A 6,984-nucleotide genomic window follows, 5' to 3' on the forward strand; every position below is an offset into this window, starting at 1 on the left:
AGACGGAGAAAAGACGATAATTCAGCTCGTACCATAGTCAGGAGATTTGGAACATCCTAATCTACTAACTAGGGGTGGGTACCGGTACAGAAAATTCAGGTCTACGTCCGGTCCAGGTCCGTCCAAAGGATTAGGTCCAGGTGCAGACCTGAACCTGGACCTGATGCAGTATGTGAAACCATATGAATGGACGATACTCAAGACAATGGCCCATTTCGCTACTAAAGAGTATGTCTGTGGAGTATTTGACTCCCACTGGCGTTCTAAAATCCTGCAAGACTAACTGCCTCTGTACAATTGACTGCAAAACTTTGTAGAAATGACTATGCACTCTACTCTACTTTGCTCTTGTTATCTTCCTCGATCGGTAATCCCCAAAACGTGTGAATGCCTGATCATATAATCTGTCAATTTTCGAATAGGTCCACTATCCGGTCTACCGATTTTTTTCAGGTCCGCACCGGTACCCAGGCCTACTGCTATCCATATTCGATAACATGGACCAGTTATTGTCAGACCGAGAACAGTATGTTGCTATGATGTTGTAAGCTGTGATGACTGGTTTCCGACATAGACAGAACATCCTGAGTTACTGTTGGACAGATTCTCATAGTAAATCCTGTAGTTGTTGGAAAGGTGAATGGCCACAAGTTCTTTTGCAGGGGATCCAATTATAATTAGCCCCTGATAGTGAGAGATGAGTGGCACAGGATATGTAATCACGACACATAATCAAATTATGTGACTTCCACATTTACATAATTTATGCTTGGTTATGTACTCCTTTAAATAACTTCCACCGGTCACAATGTCGATTGTCCAATCATATTACAACTTCGAAGAATTATGCACTGTTACATTAATTATGCAAATTAGGGACTTATTTGCATAATTGGCATCTGTGAATGCACCACCTGCCACAAACTACATATATTTCAGGTATTTGAGTCCTATAATGGAAAACAGATAGATTTTCAAATATTGATTTTCCTCATTAAATATGCAAATTAAGTGACAGACAAACGGATACACCTAAAACTATATATATCTCCATTTTTTATGGAAATGATTAGCCCCAGATAGAGAGATGTGTGGCACAGGCTATGTAATCAGGACACAGAATCAAACTATTTTCAATACGTTTTTCTACCGAACACAAAACATGCATCGGAACTTCTGAAATGTTTATACTTTTCCTTGCAAGGTTTGCCAACCGGCGGGGGGTGTTTGGAGTAGACACCGGGTACGACTTCACCCCTTCCGAGAACCAAGTCTGCAAAACTGCACGGAATGACGTCACTCAGTACAGCGCCTCTCACCCAATGGCAGTGTACTACCCTGGTCAGGAGGTGGTCTTCGTCCACCCCACTAAGGTACGGTAACCGTAAATTGAATTGGCAACGCGAACATAAAACCACCGCGAAAATTTCTGCATATACAGTATGTGCTCTGTTTCCGTTATACCTGTACATGTGGTTTTCATAGCTTTCTACCATTTAACTCAATTTATCCTTACTGCATACAAACATGTATGGAACCAACTAGATTTTCAGAACTGACTAAATGTGGTTTTGACTGTGAAGTCACTTTGTAAACCCGGTACAGAAGGACCCTTTGTTGCAAATTACATTTATTTGCCTTTTACGATCACCCCGTGCTTTCGATGTTAGATCAGTTTACTAATCAAGCAGGCTTATACATTTATGTGTGTTTTGTTTGTTGTTTGTTTATTTGTTTGTTTGTCTGTATGTATTGTATACCCGGTAAACCGCCTCATGGCGTAACACGCAAAGTTTGTATTAAAGAGCACGAGTTGTATATATGGTCAGATCTATTATGACAATAATTACAGTAATGATATCAAATGGACATCCCTAAGCTAAGTTTTACCTGAGTGAAGTGAGGAAATTGGTGTTAAGTGACTTTTCCTTATTTTTCTTTAGAACCATGTTGCAGACGTCCGCTGTACCAACAAGTTTATCCCAGACAGGGCGAACAAGATCCTGCTGGGGGCCAGGAACGCCCCCGGTGACGTCAGTCTGTCCCAGTTCCGGGAGGTCGCTGACCTGGGCGTGTCTCCCCATGGCAACGGCGTGCCCGACCGCGTCACCACCCAGTACCCCAAGCCTGGCTACCAGAACGCTCCGCGGTTCTGTGAGGATCCTGACAAGGCCATGGCGACTGGCGCATTCACCCTGCCACAGGACCTGCGACCAGGTTAGAAAAAAAAACATGAAAATCGCATCTTCTCTGTTATTTAGATAGAATAGAGGACGAATGTCATTTTGTAATAGAGTGTAGATTGTATGCCGTAGGGAGAAAGCTACAAAAGTTGTACAAAACCAATTTCCTTATTTCATACACCTAAGTTCTGTGGAAAAATTCATATTCCTAATGCAACTAGATAAACCATCGATCTTAAAACATATCTGCTCTTTTATCTCCACTATATAACAGAAAGGCGAGGAGAAGTTGAATTTATTCAGCAATAGTCTCATTTTGTATCTGTGAACTGTATCTTTTCAACATATCTTGCTGTGACTTATACTGTGCCCAGTCTGGCAAAAATGTGCAATTAAGTTCTTCATTCATTTACCAAGTTTTGTAAATCTAATCAAAACTAGAAAGGCCGACATTTGCTTGAGAGCAAATACAGCATATTTCAGCCATCTCCCTCATGCAACAATAGGCCTTGAGGTCATTGACCCCTTAGGCCATTGGAAAATGACCCAAAAATTTCCCAAATATATCATTTTAAAGTGTTCCATGCCAAAAACTATACATGGGTCATTTGCATAAATATCTAGAGCACCCCTTTGCCAAATTTCGGGTCATTTGGTTGTAAAACGAGGGAACAGGAGCCAAAAATGTCCAATTTTTGTCAAAAAATGGCCATAAAATCGCAATATTAAGCATTATGTTGTACTGTATGGAAAAACTGTTATTGATTTCATGTGCACATAATTGAAGGGCACTTTTATACCAAATTTCAGGTCATTCGGTTGTAAAACGAGGGTACAGGAGGCAAAAAGTTGCTTTTTTTGTCAAAAAATGGCCAAAAATTGCAAAATTAAGCATTTTGTTGTACCATATGCCAAAAGTGTTATTAAATCTGGGTGGGCATATGATCAGGGCACCTTTGTACCAAATTTCATGTCATTCGGCTGTAATACCAGGGTACAGGAGCCCAAAATATACATAAAAATTGACAAAAACCTCAATAAAATCATGACTACGTGAGGTATGCTAAGGCAAGGAACTATTTGAGGTCTTTGACAAGACAACTATGTAGTTCGTACGAACGAAAGCTAGTTAAGGATTTGAAAAGTAATCCCAAAGTGTTCTGGCGGTATGCAAAATCTCGTATGAGTACCAGACCCAAGATAGCTAGTCTTGTTCAGCCTGATGGCAATATAGCAGAGTCAGACTACGACAAAGCAGATGTATTAAATAAATACTTTGCCAGTGTGTTCACTAATGAGGACATGGCCAATATTCCCAGTATGAGTACCAAACCAGGAGTTCAAACCCTTGATAGGATTATGACCAGTCAGGAAATAGTTAGGGATAAACTTGCCAACTTAAACCCTGCCAAGTCGGCGGGTCCAGATGATTTGCACCCAAGTCTTTTGAAGGAACTAGCTGACCAGTTAGCTTACCCGCTTACACAAATATTCAATAAATCACTAAGTGTTGGGAAACTACCTAGCAATTGGAAAGAGGCACATGTAACACCCATACACAAGAAGGGCAGCAGGACTGAGCCTGGTAACTACAGGCCAGTCAGTTTGACGTCCGTGGTTGGGAAGGTGTTGGAATCAATCATTCGAGACATTTTGGTGGATCATTTTATGGTTAACAATCTTTTCACTGACTCACAGCACGGTTTCGTCCCTAAAAGATCATGTACAACCCAACTATTAGATGTCATGAATGATTGGTCCCTAAGCCTGGAGAGGGGTGAACCAGTCGACTCTGTATATTTGGACTTTAGGAAGGCCTTTGATTCTGTGCCCCACCAGAGGTTATTAGTGAAGCTTAAAGCATATGGAATTGATGGTACACTTCTTACATGGATGCGAGACTTCTTACACCAAAGAAGACAGAGGGTTGTGATAAATGGTTCACAGTCTCCTTGGTGTGAAGTTACAAGTGGCATTCCGCAGGGTAGTGTACTTGGGCCGACTCTATTTGTTGTCTATATAAATGACTTACCCGATGTGATAACAAGCACAGTTAAGATTTTTGCAGATGATAGTAAAATTTACCGACCCATCTGTTCACATGCTGACCAGGTGGCTTTACAGCGTGACTTATGTGCGGTGGAGCACTGGTCAGAAATCTGGCAGTTACCCTTTAACGCTGGCAAGTGTAAGATTCTACATCTTGGAAGTAAGAACCAGAGGGCTAAGTACACACTAGGTGGTCATGAGCTAGAGCAAACTAGAGTTGAGAAAGATCTAGGTTTGGCAGTGGATGATCAGCTTAAGTTTCATGTTAATACTGCAGCAGCAGCTCTGAAGGGTAACCAGGTTTTAGGGCTAGTGAAGAGAGCGTTTACCAATTTAGATGAAAGTTCAGTACCCATTTTGTATAAATGTATGGTCAGGCCACACCTGGAATATGCAAATGTGGTCTGGGGTCCCCATTTTAGTACTGACCAAAAGATTATAGAGAGAGTCCAGCATAGGGCAACAAGACTGGTTCCCTCGCTGAAAGGGATGCCGTATAGTTCCAGACTCAGAAAGTTAAAACTACCAACTCTCAAGTACAGAAGAGAAAGGGGCGATATGATTCAGCTCTATAAGATCATGACCAAAAAAGAGCGAATCGATCCCGAGAGCTTCTTTGAGCTAGCAAACCTCGACAAAACAAGGGGTCACTGCTTCAAGATTAAAGTGCCACTAGCCAGATCTAATGTGCGACGCCAGTCGTTCTCCACAAGGACAGTTCGATTGTGGAATTCTTTGCCCGAGGAAGTGGTAACAGCAAACAGTGTGAACGCTTTTAAAACAATGCTGGACAAGTTCTGGGAGCATAAGAGATACAAGGAATGAAGATCTAGAGGTTGTGCCAACAGGCGGGAGCCTTACTACAACGAAGTATCCTCAAGGTATCCTCAAGGTATCATTTTAAAGGCAGATATGAAAAAAATGAAAAAAAAAACGTCTAGGGGTATTGGCCCACTCTACCCTTGTGCCAAATTTCAAGTAAATCGGTTCAGCAACAACGGAGATACCGTGTTCCGAAGATTTGACAGGAGAAAGAAACATTACGAATACTAGAAAGGCCGATATTTGCTTAGGAGCAAATACAGCATATTGCAATCCATCTTCATCCTTGAAAAAATCCCAAAATTTAACAATTTGAAGTAATGTTTGCTCAAAGGGAAAATGAGCACTGTGGGCACTTGTCCTACACACCTTCATGCCGAATTTTATGTCATTTGGTTTCAATATCGGGCATAGGAGCCAAAAATATACATTTTTTTGTTAAAAATGGCTAAAAATCCCCAAATAACTCATTTTATGAGTGCTCTATGAAGAAAGTGTTGATGTAGTCCTGTTGTCATAAGTCCAATTAACCTTTCTACCAAATTTCAGGTCATTTGGTTTACATACAAGGGCATAGAAGCCAAAAGTATACATTTTTAGTCAAAAATGGCTGAAAACCCCCAAATAACTAATTTTTGAAGTGATCTATGAAGAAAGTGTTAATGAGATCCTGTGAGCATATGTTCAATGTACCTCTGTACCAAATTTCAGGTCATTTGGTTTCTATACAAGGGCATAGGAGCAAAAAATATACATTTTTAGTCAAAAATGGCCCAAAACCCTAAAATAACTCATTTTTTGGAGAAAACAATGAATAAAGTGTTGATGGGGTTCTGTGGTCATATAGCCAATGCACGTATATACCAAATTTCATGTCATTTGGTTTTAATACAAGGGCATAGGAGCCAAAAATGTACATTTTTAGTCAAAAATGGCCAAAACCCCTAAAATAACTTTTTAAGCAATCTATGAAGAAAGTGTTGATGGTTTTCTGTGCTCATATGTTTAATGCACCTCTGTACCAAATTTCAGGTCATTAGCTTGTAATACCAGGGCACACGGGCCCAAAATAAACATATTTTGTCTAAATATGACCAAAAACCCTAAATATCATAAATTCTAAGGCCTCTATCAAGAAAGTGAAAAGAACGCCTGGGTATTTGCCAACTCTATGCCCATACCAAATTTCAGCTCATTTGGCCCAAAAATGAAAAAGTTGACTCCAATTGAAGATTTGACAGGAGGAGAAACAAAGAAAAAGCAATATATTGCAATCCCATACTATGTATGGATTGCAATATAACAATATATTTCACCATACCTATGGCATGGCTGAAATATAACAATCAAGTTCCAACTAACAAATGGCTGTCGGAACAAAATGTTCGCGAAGGTATTATTGACATGAGTGTAACGTAAAGACACTAAAGAATCCCCAAATCTGTTTAATACGCTTTTGCAATGGTAATACGAGGACATATACATCTGTGTAAACAGAGTGATTTTAAAGTTAAACAAATTGTCATAACTTATTCAGCACTATTTTTAGAACGACTATTATTTCTAACTGCTGACAAGTCCCGATGATTTCGCGCTGCTTGGCCGTTATACCCTCGTCTGGCTGTGGGAGTTCAATGAAGGACAGTTGTACAGCAGCTGCTGGGAGGCCGACGTGGTGGCGACCCGGGCTGACAGGGATAACAGACTCACACAGCAGGTATGGACCATCCGATCAAGTAGTAAAATAGGATCATCAGGTAGTCCAATCAGGAGACCACATCTAAAAAATTAGTTATGTCATTGGCTGGCCAAGAGCTGTGGTTTATGAATATTAACGGAATGACGGAAGCGGATATCTTTGGAAGCATTTCTAACTATTTGACGAAATATTCATAACTTTACAAAGAGAAAGGTTTACTTCATTCTTGGA

Source organism: Branchiostoma floridae, chromosome 19 (assembly GCF_000003815.2).
Source record: "Branchiostoma floridae strain S238N-H82 chromosome 19, Bfl_VNyyK, whole genome shotgun sequence".
Classification (NCBI taxonomy): domain Eukaryota; kingdom Metazoa; phylum Chordata; class Leptocardii; order Amphioxiformes; family Branchiostomatidae; genus Branchiostoma; species Branchiostoma floridae.